A 25,216-nucleotide genomic window follows, 5' to 3' on the forward strand; every position below is an offset into this window, starting at 1 on the left:
TATTATCAATAAATGCCATAAACCCCTGAAAGAGAAGTTAGGGATTTTAAACAAATCACATATGCTTCTTTACATTTATATTAGATTAACTCTTCAAGGATTTTAATGCTTGTTGATTTTTACCTGCGTATCTCCATTCCTACCAAATAAATCATAAAATGATTTTTCCCAAAAAAATCAAATGCCAAAATTGGTTTCCCTAAATACATAGCAAATACTATCTCTTCTTGGTTGTACTCAAAGAGAAACCTTGTAGACATTCAACTGAATGCTTTAGGTTTTTCTAGGCCATCTGAGAGTCCAAAACTAGGTTAAAAGATCTAAAAGAACTATCACAAACAAATATTAGACACCTACAAAAAAATGAAAGATTAAGCCAAAAGTTAAGTCAATTAGAAATCATATATTCATGGTCATGAATAATAGGTTACTCAATAATTTCACAAGTGTTCAATATTTTTACAAACTTCATTAGAAATATAATACAGTTATCTCAGCATTTTACTAGAATTCTAACAAGTGAAAACAACGAATCCAATACAAGTTTTTGTGGAATACACCCAATGGAAAAAACATCAATACAGCTTATGATTTTTTTTAAGGTGTTTTTTTTTTTAAAGGAAGGAAGTTTATTATGTACAAATAGTAGGAAGTTTATTATGTACAGATTCATCACAGAATTACCAGGTTTTTTGTTTTTTTAATAATAGTATAGGGATCGCAGTAATTATAAAATCAGATTTTTTTTCTTCAAGAAATAATGTTTAAAATAAAGATATTTGTCTTTAAGAAATAAAGCTTGAAACTAAACCCAAGGGGCACCATGGTGGCTCGGTCAATTGAGCATCCAACTCGATTTTGGCTCAGGTCATGATCCCAGGGTCGTGGAATCCAGCCTTGTGTTGGGCTGCACACTGCACGTGCAATCTGCTTAAGATTCTCTCTCTCCTCTCTCTCTTTCTTGCTCGCTCTTGCTCTCTCTCTCCCTCTGCTCCTCTCCCTCCCGCCCTCCCTCCTTGTCTCTCTAAAATTCATTAATTAAAGTACCAAGTTCCTTGTGGCGCCTGGGTGGCACAGTCGGTTGAGCGTCCGACTTCGGCCAGGTCACGATCTCGCGGTCCGTGAGTTCGAGCCCCGCGTCAGGCTCTGGGCTGATGGCTCAGAGCCTGGAGCCTGTTTCCGATTCTGTGTCTCCCTCTCTCTCTGCCCCTCCCCCGTTCATGCTCTGTCTCTCTCTGCCCCAAAAATAAATAAACGTTGAAAAAAAATTAAAAAAAAAAAAAAGTACCAAGTTCCGTTCCCTGGCAGATCAATTTTACTCAATGAACAAAACAGTTATCATTAAAATATACCTTTAAACAGTGCACTGATTTTGAAATGTATATAAAATTTTAGGGAGAGCCAATGTAAACATCTGAGTAGTTGTTCAATCGATGTATCCGTGTTTCCTTTGCTCAGAATAAATTTGATCCATACAAAGGTAAAACTTATTTACTACAGTATCTTTGTACATAAAATAAAGATCACATAAAGAATCTTATTTTTGTGAACAAGTCCTAGTCAACCACTAAATTAAAGAAGGTAACTATGGTTTGATTTAGGTGTTTAAAAAAGAAAAAAATAATGACGAATAGCACTTTTTTTTTAACCTAGGCTACACTGACAAAAAGTAAACAGAAATATTGTATCGTATAGAAACATGAAATTCTAGCTAACATAAAATTATTTAGGAAAATTTTCTTTCTAAATAAGATTCCTGAAAATAAAGGATTCACTTCTCCAACTAGCAGGATCATAGTTTAATTTCTGTGGCTCTTTGCTTGTGCTCAGGCTTTTATATAATTGGGAGGTAAAATTCTTAAGTCAACTACACAAAATCTCATTGCAAGAAGCATCAGAATGAGATGGCATTTCAGAATGAGAAAGCAAACACGTTCATTAAATATTTTAACACGATTATTGTATGTCATGAAAAAATTTACAAATGGTTTGTTCACAGTAGTAAAACCAAGAATATTCACTGCACACATCCTATAAATATTTCTGTATCTTTAAGATGATGGAAACAAACTCTAAAGCACTGTTCGTCGTAGATAAAATTAAACTGTAGAAGAAGAGGCCACTTTTCCATCTTAAGGTCTGATGATGCTGCTTTAACTGGACATGGGAGGCATTAATTACCTCCACGTGGCTAATAAGGCTCACTGCGAAGTCGTCCCATGACTCTCTCACTTCCATTGGAGCATAATAAATGTTCTTCACATAAAAAATAAACACTCTAGGGGCGCCTGGGTGGCGCAGTCGGTTAAGCGTCCGACTTCAGCCAGGTCACGATCTCGCGGTCCGTGAGTTCGAGCCCCGCGTCAGGCTCTGGGCTGATGGCTCGGAGCCTGGGGCCTGTTTCCGATTCTGTGCCTCCCTCTCTCTCTGCCCCTCCCCCGTTCATGCTCTGTCTCTCTCTGTCCCAAAAATAAATAAAAACGTTGAAAAAAAAATTAAAAAAAAAAATAAATAAATAAATAAAATAAACACTCTAAATCCTAAGAGAAAACTTTTTTCTGAAGGGAAACAGGTGCCTTTAGCATAATTTTCCAGTTTAGAAATGTACTGGTCCAAAAAAAAAAAAAAAAAAAAAGGAGGAGAGAGGAAAGAGGAGTAATAACATGAAAAGGGAATGAGAAGTTAGTAAGTGAATATACACATAACCTAGTGCTTTTGCTTTAAAGATTTCCACCTGATAAATCACAATAAAATTGGATGTCACAAGCAATACTTATTATGAACTTCAATTTCATGTTTCTAATATAAAATCTTTTATTTCATTCCTAAAGGAGGAAAAAAATCAAGTTTTTCTGACTGAAATCTCATTTTCCTAAATTTGCTATTTGTCCAATATCTAGGATTTGCTCAATGCACGTGTGAAGTTTTAAAGTGTATTTATGTTTTTATATGCATTTATATGTGCGTTAATGTGCACATGTGAATTTTTTCAAAAAAGGTTTATTAATAGTAATCCCTTTAAGGACTTTAGATTTTAAGTTCTTAGAAGAACCATTTGAATTACTTGCATGGCACCATAACTATATAAACACTTCATACTTTTTAATGGTAGAAATTGAAAATTGGTAACAAGATATGACAAGTAGTAATTTCTCTTTAAAAAACATGCATTCTCACATCAGTTAGACTTCATATCACTACACCTACAACGGTCAACGGTATGTCACCATTGAAGAACATTCCGATTGATACAAAGAGTTAAGAGTCTGCAAATGTAGGTACAACGATACATGAAGAAAAGGAAGGTAAAGCTAATATAAACCTGTCTGGCAGGCAACAACACAGAGCCGCTAAACATTTGCCAAACACCAAAATTACATTATCTCACTACAGGAAACTATGCAACATAGCCAATTACACAACAACAAATTCACAATTACCCTACCAGTTCTGTTTCACTATCAAAATTCATGCCTTGTCCCCGAAATCAGTTTAGCACGGAGCCTGAATCCTTTGGCACATAGTAGGCTTTTATTAAATGTTAGTTTTCATTATCACAAATAAATATCAGTACTACATGTTAGTGTAACTGTACCTATTAATACAAACGAAGGGGTCCCAATGTAAACGTAAGACTACTTAACAATGCCTAGAGAATTTTAATCAGAAAGATGGGAAAAAGCATGATTTGGTAACTGCATGGGTTAAGCATTATAGTTATTTTTAAAGCAGTTCAAAGATTTCCTTTTGGTTAGGTGAAAGTCAGTTGATGAAGAAATTATATTCTAACTAAGAGGAGAAAAAAAATTAACCCATTCTCTAGGGCAGCCTATTTATATGGCAATTACTTCATAGGTTAAGTGGCCACAAGTTTTTGGTACTCTGAGACAATAAGCATATACTGACAAAGATTAGTTTCCTTTTTATAAAACAAGCATGTATTTCTTATATAATACTACTGGCTTTTCTAAAGCAGCTCAAAATATTAGACATTCCCTACAAGAATGGCCAAGGAATGGGTCTTTTTCCGATTTATAATTTGGGAATTTCAAACATGCAAAATGCTAACAAACAAGGTCACAATGAATTCAAATAAACAAGAATCAAGTGCCTACTATATTCCTAGCAACTCAGTGGGAAAAAGGCAGAAGTGGAATTTTCTTATACTTAGGGTGGTATTTTATTGACAGGGCCACTTTTAAAAAAAGATAACTCAAGAGTTCAAAAATGTGTCTGGAAAATTTTGCCTTAAAAATAAACTATGTAGGTAGTAGATGTAGTATACCAGCAAGCTAAAGGAGTAGATTCTAGAATCTGAAAAAAAAATGGAGAATTCCAAAGTATTAAAATCAAAAACAAATTACCCAAAAACTAAGGTATTGTCCAATCTTAGCAACTTTATTCTGTTATTGTTTTAACATTTTTCCTTGAATCTAAGAAGAAAAATACTTGAATGCTTAAATACCTGCAATGTATTTAAGAAGTTCAAGTTTTAACTATTAACTAAAATTTTTCAAAGTGAAAAATTATTTCAACTTCAGAGAAAAATATGAATTTTCTTTTCTAGGAAGTATCACTTAGGTATATTTCACATTACTTTGGCTGGGTATAAAACCTATCTTAGCACTGTAAGGTAGACAGGTGCATTCCTGCAGAGAGGATAGGAAAAAGTGGAAAAATAGGTGTAGACCACAGAATGTTTTACTTGAAATACACCACAAAATGATTAACTCAGAAGAAAAGACTTTGAACATCCTGGGAATCCCTTCAGTAGAAGAGGGAGTGAGGGCGAGGAAGAGAGAGCGAGTTACGAGTTGGGGGGTGGGGAAGAGTTGAGGGAAGAGAGAGGGCTGACCATCCTTTCTTTTTTGTACGTCTTTTCTCAAAATAATCTAAATAAACAAAATCTTGCTTAATTCACAATGTTGTCTGGCACTGAGTGTCTCAATGCACAATTCCTGGGCCTTCTCCAACACTACCATGTCACCTAATCTACTCCTCCTCACACACACACACACACACACACACACACACACACACACACACACACTTGCAAGTATATCCCTGTCTGACACCTCTTTAAACACATTTATCTTTTTCTAAGACTTACAGTGAGGCACCCTTTCTGAAGCACAATTTAGAGAGTTCTTTTGTTAATCTGTAGGAGTTCTAACTACTAAGTCCTGGAATTAACTTTTTATTTAGTTTCCTTTCTGCCTACCTAGCTCTTCATGTGGAACTATGAATAAGAGTCAAGAGATGAGAGTGCTTCAGAGACATTTTCAAAATAGACAACTGCTTCTCATTACCTTTTTTTATTTTTTGGTATGCAGCTTTGGGGTCCCGTTTAAATGCTACACTTCTAAGGAATCCAAAGCCTTATTTTTACTATCTTATTATCAATAAATTATTATGATTTATGAGTTTTGCTGTGTTAATATGTTCACAGTTTTATGATTCTTCAATCTAGACTTTGTATAAAATCCCTGCTAGGTTTCTGAATATCACCTTTTACTGGTTTTGAGTTACTCATCTTTTATTGGCTTTTCCCTTTTACTACTTAGCATTTGTATAGTTTTCAACATGAACATTAAACTTTCAATCAATATAATTTTTCCCCTCCACTTTTACACAACTGATTCCTCTTCCCTAATACTAGGGGGAAAAGGAGATATGTAAAAGACTGGTTTTGCTCATGAGAATTTTCACCCTGGAGTTTGGATCTTCATCTACTGTAACCACACAATGGGTTTTCCTTGAACCGCAAAAAGTTAAGGACAAGTTCCTCAACAACATCTTTTATTCTCTCAATTTATATGAATAAAACATCCATGAGTTTATCTAAATCTTTTAAAATTCTTCATTTTTGCCCGACAGTTGGGATACTGAGTTCCATGAAGGGGCTACCTCTTTGAAGGGATAGGGCTTCCTTTTTATCTCTTCTAAACTTCAATGTGATAAACTTTTTTAAATGCCTTGTCATTCCAGCAGTGCTAAATTTGATAAACAGACACCCTCCCCATTTTTTATATAGCTATCCACTTAGTGATTACTTTATACTTAAAACACATATTAGGCTTCGATTTTCCAAAAATACTAATCATTTTCTCATTTCATGCTGGCAACACCCTCTTCTACCTTGATCAACTCAGGGGTTATTTTATTGTCTAGATTAACTTCTCTAGTTCAAGTTCAGTTTTCTTTTCTTTTCTTTTTTTTTAAGTTTATTTATTTTGAGAGAGAGAGAGAGTACACAAGCAAGGGACAACCAGAGAGAGGGGTGGAGGGGGAGAGAATTTCAAGCAGGCTCCACACTGTCAGTGCAGAGCCCAACACGGGGCTCATTGCCATGAACCATGAGATCATGACCTGAGCCGAAATCAAAGAGTCGGACACCTAACTGACTAAGCCACCCAGGTGCCCCTCAAGTTCATCTTTCTTAAGAAGCAGTCATCAGAACTAAGGTCTATTTTCAGATGTCAGTATCTCATCATTGTAATTTTGTGTAAAAGTAAAAAGTGCTTTCCGCTTTGTTTCCTGTATTTTTCCAAATGATGTCCAGTATCTTGTAGCGACTTCTGGCTGCATGAAGGGTACACTGAGTACTTAGCTTTAGGAAACAGTCTATAAATGAGCTTCATTCAGTTCCCAGAGCTATTACTGGCTCAGAACTCATTATTCCACAAGTACAAGTTAATTACGTTTTACTTAACATTTGCACAAACGTTAGATGCCATTTTCCCTGTTTCTAGAGAATATATAATAGACACAAAGACACACATACACACAAAAATAGATACAAAGACATAGAGTTGCTGACACTTTTTTCTTATTCTAAAAAAACTTTTACAAAATTTCACTAGTATACCTGTAAAATAAAACAAAGCAAAACAGAAAGTCTATCTCCTAGCAAGGGAGAGAAACCTAAATTTAACTTGGATATAAATATTAAATAAAATGGTTTTATGCTATAGCAGCCAGCTAGAGCAGTTTTACATTGATACTGATTTTAAGATGCGTGCTATAGGTTAGAGAGGTCTGTAATGACATCCCAGCACTGCAAATCTGTGACCTTCCTTGGGTCACTAAGCCTCTCTGGGTTATCAGTTTTCTCATCTAAAACATGAAAAAAAACCACACAAACAAAAAACAAACAGATCATATCATCTCCAAGGCCCTCCCAATCCTAGGATTCTATGAAACACATCCACATTAATGTTTTTCTTGTTCTTTCGGTAACAAATGGCCAACGACCAAGATGGGTTCAACTTTCAAAGATATCAAATGTAGAAACTGTACATCACATATTTTTTGTAGAGGAACTGATAACTTTCTTTAGATCTAGCAAGGAATTATTTTCTGTCATTTCACAGGTTTGATTTCTAGCTAGAATCTTGGCCTGGAATACCTGTGAAAGAAAGATATACATTAAATATTTTTCATATCCTAATAATTCTCCCCTCCACATATAAAATTTGGAATTTCAAATCATTTTAGTCAGTGTTTTTAGTGGCAAAAAGAAAATTATTATGTGTTCAATGGACATATCAAACAACAATAACCTTTAAAAGAAAGAATCACTACAGTAACTAAAATAATTGTTAATTATGTTAGCCTAGCATGCTGCTTTCACAGAGCTTGTTTTCTCCCTTCCCATTATTACTTTTTTCAGAAAGGACTGACCAATGAATATGCTAGTACTGGTGATCTCTAAGACTAACAATATTTCTTTAAAAAAAAAATAGGCTCGGGTGCCTGGGTGGCTCAGTCAGTTAAGCATCCGACTTCAGCTCAGATCACGATCTCAGGGTCCGTGAGTTTGAGCCCCGCATCGGGCTCTGTGCTGACAGCTCAGAGCCTGGAGCCTGCTTCAGATTCTGTGTCTCCCTCTCTCTCTGCTCCTCCCCCACTCGTGCTCTGTCTCTCTGTCTCTCAGAAGATAAATATTTAAAAATTTTTTTAAAAAAAGAAAAAAATAGGCTCATATCATGCTTAGACACAAAAATGGTCAGCTTCCTATTCTTAAGACCACAGAATTCCCAAGGAGATTAAGCCTTGGGGACAAGGCTTTGAAGACTGATACAGTGGCCCATGGGATGACACTGGGGGGGCAAAAGCAGAGGCTGCAACTCACAGGTTTGCCATCTGTTAGTCTCTCCACCCCTTTGTAAAGTGCCAAGTCACTCTGAAAGCCACCAAGCAAAAACTGAATAACAATTAGGGTAATTTTATTTTAAGGTCAGCTGACTGGCAACCTTATTCCACCTGCAATCTTAATTCATGCTTGCCAAGTAACATATTCACACATTCAAGGATAAGAATGTGGACTTCTCTGGGGGGCTAGTATTGTACCTACTGTATCCCTCATTACACATACCAATTGGCTACTGGTTTTATATGTGTGTGTGTGTGTGTGTGTGTGTGTGTGTGTGTGTGTGTGCATGCGTATGTGTGTGTGTGTGTGTGTGTATGTAACATCCACCTATATCTTAATCATCTTCTGTCACAAAAATTAAACTCAGAAAAAAAGCGCCACCTTTTAAAAAAGTCTCTGATATACAAATACTTTGAGAGAATGAGATACAAGCTTAAAATGGAATATACTTTTTCCTTCAGTTAAAAATAAAATTCTAGGGGCGCCTGGGTGGCTCAGTCGGTTGACCGTCTGACTTTAGCTCAGGTCATGATCTTGCTGTCTGTGAGTTCAAGCCCCGCGTCGGGCTCCGTGCTGATAGCTGGGAGCCTGGAGCATGTTTCAGATTCTGTATCTCCCTCTCTCTCTGCCCCTCCCCAACTCATGTTCTGTCTGTCTCTCTCTGTCAAAAATAAATAAACGTTAAAAAATTAAAAATATATATATATAAATAAATAAAAATAAAATTCTAAATAACACAATTTTCACAGATACTCTAAATAATATAAAAGATATACAATTATGAACTGAATTTTACTTTGATGTTCATCTTTAACACAAAAAGGCGCCCCTAATCTGATTTTGCATCTTAGAATTGTGGTTAAAGCCTTGGGTCTTGGATTCAAATTGCGGCTTGACCATTAGCCCTGGGGCTTAGACAAGTTACTCAATTTTGTTACCTTTACTTTCCCAATCTTTGAATATAAGTAATAATGGAGAATTACTGTGTAGACTTAGTAGGGTAGCACTTAAGATAACTCGAAGACATGTTAGTTCTTATTATTACTATTACTGTAAATGGCAATTCAAATTTGCCAAGTCCAGTGTTCCATACACAAGAAAACAAGAAAGCTGAAATGATAAAACAACCACAATAAAATATGAACCAAATACCTCTTAACAATGCCAATTTCTTTCCAGCTATAGATATTTGGCCAAAAAAAAAAATGATGCATGAAAAAAATATTTGATGGTATTGTACATAGTAAAGATTAGGATAAATGAAAAGGAACACTCCATTCACTTGTTAAATAAATATTTGTCAGTGTATATTACATGCCAGGCCATTTTCTAAATATTACCCAAGGTAGGCAGCCAGGAAAAATAAACTGAACCTCACTGAAAACTTGTTGAAAGCATTTTTTTAAAAAGTCAAATAACTTACGTATAAAATTTAATAAATAACTAAAATTGGTCTTCCTCCTTCCTTCCCTATACTACCTCTGTATGAAACACAACATTTGCCATATCCTTAGACTATAAGTTCTAAGCATTCTTTTTTTTTAAAGCATCATAATTTAAATAGCAAATACATATAAGCAAATATCAGCATGGTTCGGTAAGGTAATAACAATTGCAACAACTAACACTTATTAAGCCTTAACCACTAGTTAAACATGATACAGTCATCATCTCATTTCCTTCCCACATTGCCCCAAGAAGGAGGCATTATCAGTTGCATGTTACTAATGGGAAACCAAGGTCACACACAGTGAGCAGTGGAACCAGGACCTCCAGGTCCGTCCATCAAAGCCTCCCTTCCCTGAAATGCTATGTTCTATCATTGATCAGATAAGTGAATGCCATCTACGGGAAACTGTATAAGAAAACAGCATTGAACTACTACTCTACAGCATTAAAGTAATCACAATTATTTACAGTTAATTCCTTAACAGTAACAGAATGATATATTTAAAATACTTAATTTAAAATTCTAGGATATCTGTTTCATTTTCTACAAGATTTTAGAGAAGTCAATTTTGCTTCCTAAAAATGTCTTTAAAAAGACTCCCATTCTAGTTTAAACACACACAAACACACACACACACACACACACACACACACACACACACACACACACACGGAACAAATCAGAAAAGGGAAAACAGACATGTATAGAAGGAAAATGAGATTCTTTTATGTGAATAAAAGAGGTATCTAACAAATTACACAAAAATAGGAAATCAACATAATTAAGGGGCGCCTGGGTGGCTCAGTGGTTAAGTGTCCGACTTCGGCTCAGGTCACAATCTCGTGGTTTATGAGTTCAAGCCCTGCACCGGGCTCTGTGCTGACAGCTCAGAGCCTGGAGCCTGCCTCAGATTCTGTGTCTCCCTCTCTCTCTGCCCCTCTCCTGTTCATGCTCTGTCTGTCTCTCTTTCAAAATAAATAAACATTAAATTTTTTTTTAAAAAATTAATACAATTTCGACTGAATTCTTTAGCTCCTTCCCATTCAAGTATGTTCTATTTTCCCATAGGCCATAGGACAATTTTTTTTGCAACTGTTTAATGCTGTGAGCTTTAAACTATAAATTTTTGGGGTGCCTGAGTGGCCCAGTTGGTTAAGCATCTGACTTCAGCTCAGGTCATAATCTCACAGACTGTGAGTTCAGGTCCTACATTGGGCTCTGTGCTGACAGCTCAGAGCCTGGAGTTTGCTTCCGATTCTGTATCTCCCTCTCTCTCTGCCCCCTCCTGCTCATGCTCTCTCTCTCTCAAAAATAAATAAACATTAAAAAAAATGTTTTTTAATTTTTAAAAACTATAAAATTTTGCAATTATTTTCAGAATATGAATAACATTTTTCTAATTTGTAACGTTCTCTAAGTTCATTTTTTTTCATTTATTTTTCCTATTTGTGTACAAAACTTTAGAGCCATTCATAATATAAGGATATATCTTAAGTGTCTGAAATAGGAATATGCAGTTAGAACGTCTTCCATATTATATAATATAATAAAGCATATGTATATGCTTTTACTCTGAAGAAAGAGAACACGTATATAAACAATTGTCATTCTATTCCCATCTCCCAAAAGAACCTTATTACTGAGGGGTGGTTAAAATAAGTAAAAAATATCTAGTATGAAAACTATCAAATATGAAATTATTCTGAAATAAGGTTCTGCTTATGGCTCTACTCTGATTGATTACTAAAATGGGCTTGATTACTAAAGTAAATATATCCCCAAACATTCTCCATGCTTTAGTATGTATTACTTATTTTCATTTAAGAAGAGAACTCCTTAATTTTTATTTAAATCAAAAGGGCTTTGGCATTTAATCTGTTCTGCCATTCAAAGTGTTAAAGTATCCTCTTAAAACACATGAATGTTCCCTTTCCTCCCTTCCTTCTTCCCTTCCTCCCTCCCTTCCTTCCTTCCTTCCTTCCTGCTTTCTTTCCTTCCTTCCTTCCTTCCTTCCTTCCTTCCTTCCTTCCTTCCTTCCCCCCCCTCACACACACACACACACACACACACACACACACACACACACAATTTATCTTCCTTCCATCTGAAACAGGTCTTTCCTTAAGTCTCTTTCTTCAATATAGGTATGAAATTAATACATTTTTATCTATTATTGTTTATTTAATAACACACTGCTTCATTCCCCTCCAATAAAGCATCTTACAGGCATTTGTACAGATAACATTTGGCATGGATATTAAAGCAAATAGGAGAAAATTGTGTATATACAGAGAGGAAGCAACTACCTGAATTAAAAAATGTTAAAGTTAAGTTTCTGTTGAAAATCTCCTGCTAGCCTTATGGGTTTTCCTTCTAAGGTAATGATTTAAGAAAATCTAAACGAAGGGTATAATAGGAATTATTTGTACTGTTCTTGAAACTTTTCTATAAATGACATTATTTCAAATAAAAAAAAGTAATAAATCAAGACAAAGCTAGGAGTCAGGGTAGAACACAAAACAAGTTGGAACTACAAAGTCATTTACACGCAGCAGGAGGGGGCCAAAAACTCAGTTATACGCTTTATAACAACCAACATGAGCAGGAAATAATAAATTATGTGATTCATTGCCCATTAGATAAATACAGATCATTGCTAAGGGAGGAATATACAACCACTGTTCCTGGTTCCTGGTACTAGAATGAGAAAGAAATTTTTCCCATGTGCTCTCAATGTCCTCAATAACATTGTTACAGTAGGTAAAATAAAAGTTTCACAGGGCTGCTTTGTATAACATCACTCATGTCAAGCCAACAGCAAAATGCCAAAGCAAAATTTACTAAAAGTAATTCTACCGAGCACAAACCTGGTAGCCCAAGTATAAAGCTTTCCAACAGCTTTGTTAAACTCAAGGATAAGACCATAGAATACCTACAGGAATAGACACCTTGCACATTTTTCAGACAATCTTTCCAAAATACTATTTGTCTTCGTCGAACTTCTGGTCAATATTAAATCCCAAGCAGAAGATATGATCCCTGCAAGAAGCCAACACAGCTTTTATGTTACTGCTTAAGAGCCCTACCCCTTAACAATCAGCCAAGCTGGTAGTCGTGTTGAGATACTTTTATTTATAAATTTACATATAAATTTATGAAGTATAACAGCTTTACAGGGACATATACCTGGATGAAGGTCACCTTAACACAAGAACAAATCAGCAATTGCTCATAAAAGTTCTAACTCAGTGCCAGAATAATTCTGGCATGCAAAAAGTTTAAGCATATGCCTACTGCACATAAACAAAACATCCACAGAACAACATGTTCCTGAGAATGATGAAATGCCCAAGTCTACTCTTTAGTAATGTACCAGTGATAATATGTACACCTGGATAACTGCCAAGAGTGTTGTTATCTATGAAACGGAGTAAATCACCGAAGAATACACATGGAAACTTCAATATTACAAGAGTTGATGTGTAGCATTTTTTCCTAGTGCCTGCAAATAAAAATACACCACACGCTTAATGCTTTCTGATCATTAACTTCAGAGGGGAGTAACTGCTAACAGCCATATGTGAGACTGGCCAGGGAGAGAGACATTTCTATGGCACCACCTACAATGTTGGGCTGTATTCATACGTTCGTCTTTTTCACTAGCCTTTGAGTAAGAGATCGTAAGACGGTGCTTCTCCAACGAGTGTGCAGCAACATTACCAAGGGTACTTACTTACAAAGCAGAAGTACAATTTTGAAGTAAAGTACCTACATTGCTCTTAGTGATGCGTTTTTTTTAAACTTCATTTAATACTTGTCTTATAGGATTTTAAACACATGCTCTAAGATCATGTTCAATGCAAAATCAAAGGAGTGTCAATAAGTAGATAAAATACAGTTCTGAGACCGGCACAAGACTGAAAACAGAAAAGGGAAGGGCCAGATATGTAAATGCCCAGGAGGAGAAGGATTTTTATTTATAGAGTATCTAACTTTTGAATCATTAAAATGATGTTATGGGGCGCCTGGGTGGCGCAGTCGGTTAAGCGTCCGACTTCAGCCAGGTCACGATCTCGCGGTCCGTGAGTTCGAGCCCCGCGTCAGGCTCTGGGTTGATGGCTCAGAGCCTGGAGCCTGTTTCTGATTCTGTGTCTCCCTCTCTCTCTGCCCCTCCCCCGTTCATGCTCTGTCTCTCTCTGTCCCAAAAATAAATAAACGTTGAAAAAATTAAAAAAAAAATGATGTTATAAAAATGTAATTCTTCTCTCACCAAAGAACTGATGAGGAAATTAAGAATGAGAAGCAGGAGAGCAGGTGAGGGCGACCCCAACTGGGAGCAAAGAGGTCATCCTCCTTTTCGCTCACTCACCACCTTACTGCCGACTTCCACAGTTAGTAACACTCCAGCGCGGTCCTGAACTTTGTAACAACCAACATAAAGCAAGAGATACGATAAAAAGGAGACAAAGAAATTGGGACAGAACAGAGAGTATGAAAAGCGCCCATTTTTAGTTATGTGATTTCAGCCTATTTTTCAAAAATTAGTATCCACGATGTAAAAAAAAATCACCTGCCAAAAATAGAAAGCGATGTCTATTCTGAGTTAGACATCATACGGCGATCCAGGACTCTGTTCATTGCACACACTATCCCAGCCCCGGGGCTCACAGAGCTGACACAACCTGACCGTCGGAGCTCCCCTTTTGCCCAGTTCAGAGCCGTCAGTCATTACCAGAACAATTTCACCACTGAAGTCAGTTTTTGATTCAAATTAAAGATGTCACATTAGGGGCGCCTGGGTGGTGCCTGACTTTGGCTCAAGTCATGATCTCGCAGTTCGTGAGTTTGAGCCCCGCGTCGGGCTCTGTGCTGACAGCTCGGAGCCTGGAGCCTGCTTCGGATTCTGTGTCTCCTTCTCTCTCTGTCTCTCCCCTGCTTGCACTTTCTCTCTCTCTCTCTCTCAAAAATAAAGATAAAACATTAAAAAAATGTCAAAGTAAAACTTTGAAAAGGAGCCTCATGGAATAAAGTGTGTGCTGGCAACATGCAACAAGGGACTCAACTTCGTGCAAACAGACGGTCTCTGCAACCTCGCGGGAGCGCCAGCACGACTGTGGCCTCTGCTTGCAGTGGGGGTGCCAACAGTTACCGCGGGGGGTTGTAAGCCTGTAAAACAGTCTGACTCTGAATCCGTACTTTGTTCATGAATATTTGAAGCACACAGTGATCTCTTAAAAACATGGGAAAAGACTTCAAATCCAAAAAATATACATCCCACTGCAAGTCCGTATGAATAAATGATATGACACAACTTACTCAAAAGCAATCCAGATATGGCAAGCTCTTATGAAAAGATATTCCATTACATGTTTTCTACAAAGTCAGCCTATAATTAAATCATGTATCAAGAGACCATGATGTATATTCTCACCATAAAAACATTTATACATATACCATGTTACATCTATCTTCCCAATAATGAGATAATAGTTATTAAACAAATCAATGAATTCAATTAAGTTCCCTTCATCTGGATATCCCCAAGCCTCATGCAAGACTCAAAGTTCTAATGTATTTTTTTTTAATATCAAAATATGTTACATAGAGAAAAATAACTGTTGGGGTGCCTGGCTGGTCCAGTTGGTATAATATGTAACTCTTGACTGGGGATTCTGAGTTCAAGCTTCATGTTGGGCATAGAGCCTACTTAAAAAAAAACAGAAAGGAAAAGAAATAGCTCTTATAAATTCCTCACAGCATGTTAAACTATGGAAATGTGACTCCCGGTCCAATGATCTCTTACCAAACACTAGAAATCAGGTATAGTATTACAATTCCATACATGGTTAAAAATTAAAACAACCATTAATTTGTCAAATGATGATTTTTTCAAGGGGTGGGTAGGAAAAATATTTGCATGGATGTCACAATAGACAATGAACTCCCACAAATCAATAAGAAAAGGTAAACAGTTTAACAGAAAGACAGGTGAAGAATACGAACCAGCCAATTCACAGAATAAGGACAAAGGCTAATAAACATGAGAAAAGATAGTATTTACTGATTTACTGGCTTTCCCCTGGCTTTCCTCACCCTTAATAGAATGCACGTCCTGTGAGCTCGGAGACTACACTGTTTTGTCTACTGTGTATCCCTAAGTGCCAAATTAGTGCCTGGGACACACAGTAAGTGCTCATTAAATTTTGATGAATGAATGAACAAACTTCACTAAAAACTAAAGAAAACAAACTAAAACAAGATACTGCTTTTAACTTGTGAGACTGGTAAAAACTAAAAAGATTAATAACATCAAACAGTGGGGGACAGGGGGGTGACCCGACTGGCTCAGTCGGTAGAGCATGCCAATTCTTGATCTTGGGGTTGTGAGTTCCAGCCCCACGTTGGGCATAGAGATTACTTAAAAATAAAATCTTTAGAAAAAACAGTGGAGAGAAAAAAAAAAAACAAAACAACAGTGGGGAGGATGGGAAGAGATGATACTCTCATGTACTACTTGTGGGAATGTAACTTCCTACATTTCTGTGCATGAGAAGTTGACAATATCCTAAGAATTCACCTCCTAAGAATCTACCCTAAAAAATCAAGCACAGGTTCATAATGGTATATGTGCCAGAATAGATACTGAAACACAATTTGTGACAACAGAAAAATGGAACATATCTGGCAAGAAAGACATTTTGAAACTGTCTTAAATAATGCTTATTATTTAAAACACGCATATGTAGATCTATGTATGTTAATGTGATAAGATAGATACTAATGTAGAAAGGTGATGGTGATACTTTTTTTTTTGAGTGAAATGTCACAAGGACCACAAAGTACCAGAGACATCACTACAAGCATGAAACCTACAGACAACACAATGACTCTAAACCCATATCTTTCAATAATAACATTGAATGCAAATGGACTAAATGCTCCAATCAAAAGACACAGGGTATGAGAATGGATAAAAAAAAACAAGACTCATCTATTTGCTGTCTACAAGAGAGTCAGGTTAGGATGATCGTGATACTAAGTGAAAATATAAGGTATAGAATAATATGTACAGTGATATCCCATTTTTAATTTTAAAAACCTGACTTGATATTCATTCTAGCACACACATATTTGTACAATTCAGGAAAAATGTCTGAATAACATATTCAGAATGACAGATAGTTCTTCTAGGGATTTTTTTTTTTTTTGGGTGGAGGATACAGCATTTTGTTTGCATTACATTTATAAGTTCACATAATAGAATTTTTAAGTGAAAAAGAAAAAAAGAATGTCTACATGTTTTTAAGTAATTTAAATTAAATCAATTTATATTATTTAAATCATAGCTAGAAAAGCTTTAACCACTGATCTAAAAGACTTAGTTTAATCAATTATGGTAAGATAATACAGCCTGAAAACAACCCTCTCAATTCATATGAAGGTATTACACTTTGAGAATGTTCCCGCACCTGGCTATGAACGTGAGAATGACCACGTACCTATTCTTCAAGTAGGCCACGTCTCACATATCTATACAAGCTTCTGCGCGGCCCAGAATGTGCTACCCCTCACCTTTCTTCACGATGCCACCCCTCGCCACCTTCATTGCCTAGAAAGCTTCCAGCTCACCCTTCAAGATACATACAGCTCAACTCTGGAAAGCCTTCCCATTGCAACATAATGCAACATTTGCAAGAAAATGGATTTCTTAAAAAAGATTAACAGAAAATATTTTCTCTTATAGAGATCATTCTAATTCTTAAACTACTGATTTTTTAGTGTTGTAAAAAAGGCCACTTAAGTGAAACAATTTAGTCATTGATTATTTTTTTTAAACGTTTTTTTAAATGTTTATTCATTTCTGAAAGACAGAGAGAGACAGAGCACAAGCAGGGGTGGGGCAGAGAGAGGGGGACACAGAATCTGAAGCAGGCTCCAGGCTCTGAGCTGTCAGCACAGAGCCTGATGTGGGGCTTGAACCTACGAACTGTGAGATCATGACCTGAGCCGAAGTTGGATGCTTCACCGACTGAGCCACCCAGGCGCTCCAGGCATTGATTATTAATTATCCAGATATTTCTGTGTTTTCTAAACAAACTACTGAAGATTATAGAAACAAACTTGAAGAAAAAGCTTCAAGACAAACCTTGTTCTGGGAAAAATACTGATGGATTCTTAGAAGTCCACATGTACTAGGCATGTTCTTGGTTGGAAAAGAAGCATTTACTATGGATTTAAACTTTGTTTCAAAATGAAATAATCTAAATTTGGGGGGGGATACAAAAATAACACAATAATGTATTTTTTGTTCTGTTCAACTTAAATGCCTTCAAACTGATTCATGCAAAACTAGGCACACAAATAATTGTGCCAGGCTAGAACTGGTATTCCAAATTCCACCTGGAAAATGGATTTTATGGCTATACTATAAACTTCAAAAATCCTGAAGTTTTAATAGATAGGCTGACACAGCCTTAACCATAACAGTTCTAGCAACTGCTGCTATAATAAATCTGTCTGTTTCTGTAATGCCTATGACAAATCCATTAATATGAATGATGCACATTTCACATAGCACACCGCACAGCAACTGCACAAGTTAGGTCATTTCCATTCTGAGTAGCAAAATCAGTAATCAATATTTGTAAAAGCAGCAGCTAATCCTTTGTAAAATCACTGGTTCAGTGATTGAAGAGTTTGCTCAATCTACACAGTTAATCCCTCTTCATCTGCTGAACCCTCTATTTATCCCGGCCTCGCATAGCGCTAGAGCTATGGCAGATTAATACATCTCCACACGTTAAACATGACCTGACAACTGACACAGGTTATTGCTGACGGGATAAGCTCTACAAACACAGGCCTTTTCAAAAGGAAGCTTAAAATTAACATTCAGAATCCCAAAGTTTACAAATGGGCTCACCACTACCCATTCCCAGCTCGTCGCCTGATTTATTGAGCTCATGCTCCTCCGGAAATAGATCCCTATTTTTGGTTTGAAAAGTCTTGTGGTGGATTCCAGAATGCCTCTTCATAAAGCATGTTGTGTTATTAATTTTTTAGGTCAAGGTAAATAGAAGCTTTCTGGCCAGGGAAAGAGGATCATACGTACAGAACCATTTGGAGAATTCTTACATATGAAGTACAAGTTCTCAGCTAATGGTACTCCAAAGTTCTACGCTTGAAGAAAATCTCAAAAAAAAAAAAAAAAAAAAAAAGCATTTTCATACTTACAGCTTTGGATGGAAATAAAGATACATTTTTATAGATATAACTGACTGACAGTATTATAAACAAAGTGTTCTGTGCTAACAGAAAGATACTATAAAATTATGAGATAAAAAAGTTTAATCGCCCTTAACAATTTCAGATGAATGTAACAAACTCCTCTTTAGGAATACATTAAATTTTATCTAAAGACCAAACATACATTTCCTTAACTAAGTTATTGCAATTCTGATAGTCTATGCATCCTTAATAGAGACCACTGAAGGAAAAGAAAAAGCAAATTCATGTCAAATTAAGAGTAAAAAGTACAGAGAGAAAAATTATTCCCTAACCCAATATACTGAATGAAATTATTTTTTTATTTTCAGATAACATGCACAAGTCCTTTACATGTACGACTCCTGGTTAGTTGTGTCCAATAAGGAATACCAAGCATGCTCATAAGTCTTATACTTCTCATTCTCCCTGACAGGAAGCAGAGGCCACAAAAAGGCTGAGACCAGAAGAGAATGGTCTGATCAGAAGCCAAAAGAGTACAGAATTTTAGGAGAGGAATGAATGAATGGTCAGTAATATCGGTTGTTTCAGAAAGGCCAAGGAAGAGAAGCACTAGAAACTGTTCACTGAATATGGATATTAGGAGCATATAATCATCTTGCTGAGATCTGAGGGAAGAGGCAGCGTGGGCAGAAGCCAGTCGTAATAAAGGAATAAAACAGAGAGAGTGGAATGAAGAAAAGATAATTGGTCTTTAAAAAAAAACAAAACAAAACAAAAACACTCAGCAGTGAGGGGAAGAAGACAGAGAACAAGAGCCAGGAAGGAAAGCATTTCCAATTTATTTTCTAATTCAATATTTGTAGTAATATTCCCTTTCTGTACCAAATTCCACTTTAATGCAACAACCAGTCTTCAAAATACTGAAAGCCAATACCGCAATTTTAAAAATCGGACCATTTTCAACCTTCCTTGGTGGTAATACATCCATATGTAATGTTAAAAAGTGAATTTAATAGGTTAAAAATGATGACTAGCATTCGAAAATTTAGGGTGACATCTGTAATGTAATGCCAAAATGTCTTATGTGGTATATTGCATATTTTTAAAATGCAATCTTAAAATCTAATAGCTTTTCAGATATTAAGCAAAATAATTTGCTAGTGAGTTGAATTTGCTGTAAGAAGAATTATACACATCACCAAATCTTGCAAGACAACTGGTTCTAATTAGCCTTACTGAAAGAAACTCACTCTATATAGCGTGAATAAAAAGACAGCAATACTGGTTCAATATTACAGGTGATCCGTCCATGTCAAGAATACGGCACATTAGATAAGTAAGGAAGTTTTCCGATAGTTAAGAAAAATAAATTTCAAAATTCTTTTGAACCATAAAAATTACTTAGAGGCGGGGCGCGTCTGGGTGGCTCAGTCGACTGAGCAGCCAACTTCGGCTCAGGTCATGATCTTACAGCTTGCGAGTTCGAGCCCCGTGTCGGGCTCTGTGCTAACAGCTCAGAGCCTGGAGCCTGCTTTGGATTCTGTGTCCCTCTCTTGCTCTGCTCCTCCCCTCACCCCATGCTCTGTCTCTCTCTCTCTCTCAAGAATAAATAAAACATTTTATAAAAAAAAATTAAAAAGCAATTAGAGGCCATAGTTATCAATGCTATTCCACACTATCTTGAAATAGTGATAGTTCTCTAGCACATCTAAATTAAAATATTGCAAAGTTCAATTTATACATAACTTTTTTAAAAAAAACACATCTATTGTATAAACTATATATTTAATCATTGGAATTTTTTAGGCTTACTGTTAGCTGTTTTTGAACCTCTTAATGACATTCCTGGAGCCTCTATACATAGGATTATTTTAGTGTTCTCTCTCATTAAACACATACATAAATTGTGTGTATATATATGTGTGTGTGTGAAATGCATACACACAATGCTGCCTAACAAATCCTAAAGAAGATAATGTTTGACTTTTTTTTAAATCATAGGGGTGCCTGGGTGATTCAGTCAGGTAAAATCCAACTCTTGGTTTCAGCTCAGGTCATGATCTTGTGTGGTTCATGGGTTCGAACTCCACATTGGGCTCCACGCTGGCAGCACAGAGTCTGCTTGGGATTCTCTCTCTCTCTCTCTCTGTCTCTCTCCCCCCTCCATTAATAAGTAAATAAGTAAATAAATAAATCAATAAATAAATCATAGTGATGTTAATAAATGGCTTATATTTTTAAATACAACTAAAATAATTTTCTAAAAAATGTTGTTTAAAATGAAGGTAACTGAATGTTTCAAAGGAGGGCACTTTATAACTGCTTTCAAAAACTTTTCATACTTTTACTTAAGACAACCAAGTAACCAAAATCGTAAGTTTTCAAGCCGACTGGCCAATGTTACATGCACAGCCAGAGAACAAAATAACACCCCTATAAGATCAAACACGTAACACTGGCCTCCTTAACAATACATTTTGACTAAGCTAACTTGCTAGTCAAGCATTAGTTTTTCCTATAGGGTATAAGGGGGAAGGAGGATTGTGTGTCATTGACCGATTGAAGTTACATGTTCTGAAGAAAATGTCATCTTCAACATGAGCAGACGTTTTTCCAAAGACATACAGCTGGCTAACAGACACATGAAAAGATGCTCGACATCACTCATCATCAGGGAAATACAAATCAAAACCACAATGAGATACCACCTCATACCAGTCAGAAAGGCTCACATTAACAACTCAGGAAAGAACAGATGGGGAGGATGTGGAGGGGAGCCCTCTTGCGCTGCTGGTGGGAGTGCAAACTGGTGCAGCCACTCTCCGAAGAACGGTATGGAGGCTCCTCAAAAAGTTAAATATGAACTATCCTATGATCCAACAATTGCACTACTAGATATTTACCCAAAGGATACAAAAATACAGATTCGAAGGGGTACATGCACCCTGATGTTTACAGCAGCATTATCGACAATAGCCAAATTATGGAAACAGCCCAAATGTCCATCTACTGATGAATGGATAAAGAAGATGTGATACACATGTGCGCACGCACGCACACACTGGAATATTATTCAGCCATCAAAAAGGATGAAATCTTGCCATTTGCAACCACATGGATGGAGCTAGAAAGTATTATGCTAAGCAAAATAAGTCAGTCAGAGAAAGACAACTACCATATGATTTCACTCATATGTGGAATTTAAGAAACACAACAGACGGTGGGCAAGGGAGGAGGGACACTTGTGATGAGCACTGGGTATTGTATGTAAGTGATGAGTCACTAAATTCTACACGTGAAACCAATATCATACTGTATGTTAATGAGCTAGAAGTTAGTAAAAACTTGAAAAAGAAAAAAAATGCTATCTTCAAGTCTGAGACTTCAGATTTCTATAAATATTTCCATTTATATTTTAATAAATACCAAATATTTACTTGCTGAAGTATCAACAAAGCCAGTTTTCTTATGTTTTTAGTTGCATTAATAGAACCAAAACTATGAAGATTTCTCATATTAGAAAATCTCAAAAAAGGAAAATTAGTGGTCACACTGAAAGCGATCTAGTAATGCCATACATTTCTTTGTAGATTCAGATGTCAAGACCTAAAGTCTGAATTTTTTATTCTAAAGAATCCTACAAATACAAAGGCAAAACATTTTTCTTTCACAAGTCACTGATTATGGTTCAACACACCGTATCAGGAATCATATGATGTCAATTTTTCCCAACAGTATCTGCCAACTTCTCCCTGTCACATTTGCTATTTTTCACTGTATAGTTAGTATCTCATGAGGAGATTCTGTAAGATTTTGTTCCTCCTCCAACTTTTACCCACTAAGTTTTAGCGTCTATTGATGATTCTTGTCTGAATTATTTCTATCATGATTGCAAAGGGCAGTTTTCAACATTTTTTTTTAACAAATGAACATGTTAAATACTCTTAATATGGAAAAGTGGAAAGCTAGAAAAACAACAATGGTTAGGGAACAGAATATTTAGGAAAGAGAAATAGCTGATTCTTGCTCTGGTGAACTCTGCAAACATGACTTGATGTGTGTGTGTGTGTGTGTGTGTGCGCGCGCGCGTGCACACATGCACACAGAGCACAACCAGGTATATCTCATAATGCAGATATCAAGAAAAATTATGCAATAAAAAACAGTAACAGCATAGTCATCCTTGAGGGAAGAAAAATAAAAAATATACTAGAAGTCAGAAGACTACTATTGTCAACTCCTATATTTAATTGTAGGCACCTAGATGGTTCACCTTTCTAGACTTCACTTGTAAAAGAAGAGACATGGGCTAGATAATTCGTAAGCTTCCTTACAAGTAGTATTCTACATTGTGACAATGCTAAAATATGTTGATTTGCACAAGAATGTTTTTAAAAGTATCTATCACATGGGGCGCCTGGGTGGCGCAGTCGGTTAAGCGTCTGACTTCAGACAGGTCACGATCTCGCGGTCCGTGAGTTCGAGCCCCGCGTCGGGCTCTGGGCTGATGGCTCAGAGCCTGGAGCCTGTTTCCGATTCTGTGTCTCCCTCTCTCTCTGCCCCTCCCCCGTTCATGCTCTGTCTCTCTCTGTCCCAAAAATAAATAAACGTTGAAAAAAAAAATTAAAAAAAAAAAAAAGTATCTATCACATATCTTTCATGCCCATCAGAAAAAAATAACACTACAACTGGAGGAAAGCATGGTAATTGTTTAGGTGAGGCTTACCTAATAACATTCCAAAGGAAATAAAATCGTAATTCCTCTCAGGAAGCTTCTTGTTATGATTTATAACACAGCAGTCATTATTCTATTGTTCATGTTAGATAGTATAAATTTACTCCAACAGAGAGAAAGAAGACATTGTCTGTAAAATAAGTGATATAACCTGTTAACATGCCAACCTACCCCTAGGTATAGCCAGTGATAGTAAGGTTTTTAAGTGATAATGAACCTGGGACCTGAGGACTCAAACCAAAAGGTACGCCAGCCTATTCTAATCAAAGAGCCTGGTTTCTAAAGCTCTTCTCCACGGTTCAGCAAAGAAAACAAATCTGGACTCTCGTCCTAACTTGCCTTGATGGTTTGAAGGAAAGGAAATCAACAAGTACAGCTGAAGAATAAAACAGAACTAACATACATCGAATGATAAGGAGGTGATGCAATTGATACTGACAGAGTTTTATAAAGTTGCAATACCAGGGCATAGGTACAATATCTTGGCTGGAGTCAGCTGTACGTATGTACATTTTACATACAACATATAGGAATAATCATGCTTATGTATAAACATGTATAGAATAAATATTTACACATTTGCTAAAATGGAATAAATACTTTTGTGGCTGTCTTTATATTTGTGACTTAATAATTACTTTCGTCACCTATAAAATGGTAATTAACAAGCTGATTGTCAATAAATGTACAAAGCTTGACAAAGTTCCACAGATTTAGCAGATTCTGAAAATAATAAATACATACTGCATATGAAGCAAAAATGGACTTTTTTATAAAAATAATTTAAATGATCAAAATGAAAGCTGAAGCAGGTCATGTGACTCTTACAATATGTGGCAAAAAGATGACACCAGAAAAGCAGCAAAGAGAACGTTATATTTCATGATGTACAGGTTTGGGCATAGGTACTTAAGGACTAGACCATTCAAGTTTTATTCATCTTCCTGTTCCCGCTGGCCAGTGCCTGGAATGTAGTCATTTAATAAATGTGTGTTGAATAAATACGGGTTATTAACCAAAAGTTTAGCTTTACTTTTTACGTTAAACTGCTGTCACAATGGTGGGCCATAAAGTCAAATGATGCCCTCCACAGGAAATAAAGCTTTCACTGAAGTCAACATGCACTAGGTATATATCCAAAAAACCAAGGCCTACTGATTTTTTTGTATGCAGCACTTTACAAAAGCACTTGGCAAACATTCAGCCAGCCAGAGGAAATTCCAAGTGAAACTCAACCCATGTGTGTGTTTTGTGGGAGCCAATTATTTTTATGGCATGTAGCTTTAATTGGTGGCAGATATAAAATACTTTATAGTTGCACTACATGTTCATTCAGTTACGCATAGAGCTTAGAATATGTAACCAATAAACTTTTAACACTAAAGGGAAATTCTGCGTGCTTATCATGATGCCGGCTCTCATGACAACACCTAGCTTGCTCTACAGGCCTTCAAGCAGTTTTATTAGATAAATCCACTGACGATCTTGATGATTCAGTCTGTCATCTATAAAACACGCACCCATGCGGGATGAGGATAATATTCTCCAGAAATACACTTTGTATGGTTTGGAGTTTGGACTCACTTTAAGCTCCCCCAAAACAAAGAGGCCAATTCAGGTATGAATTATGTAGGCCCACAACCGGTAG

General features: G+C 36.3%; 1 protein-coding gene across 3 annotated transcripts in view; it reads right to left on the reverse strand.

The window, feature by feature from the left end:
• The window catches only part of SKAP2 (src kinase associated phosphoprotein 2), a 185,152-nt gene that overhangs the window by 72,473 nt on the left and 87,463 nt on the right, over nt 1-25,216 (reverse strand). The gene's annotated exons all lie outside the window — the stretch shown is intronic.

The sequence above is a fragment of the Leopardus geoffroyi genome, chromosome A2, assembly GCF_018350155.1.
Source record: "Leopardus geoffroyi isolate Oge1 chromosome A2, O.geoffroyi_Oge1_pat1.0, whole genome shotgun sequence".
In the NCBI taxonomy this organism is placed as follows: Eukaryota; Metazoa; Chordata; class Mammalia; order Carnivora; family Felidae; genus Leopardus; species Leopardus geoffroyi.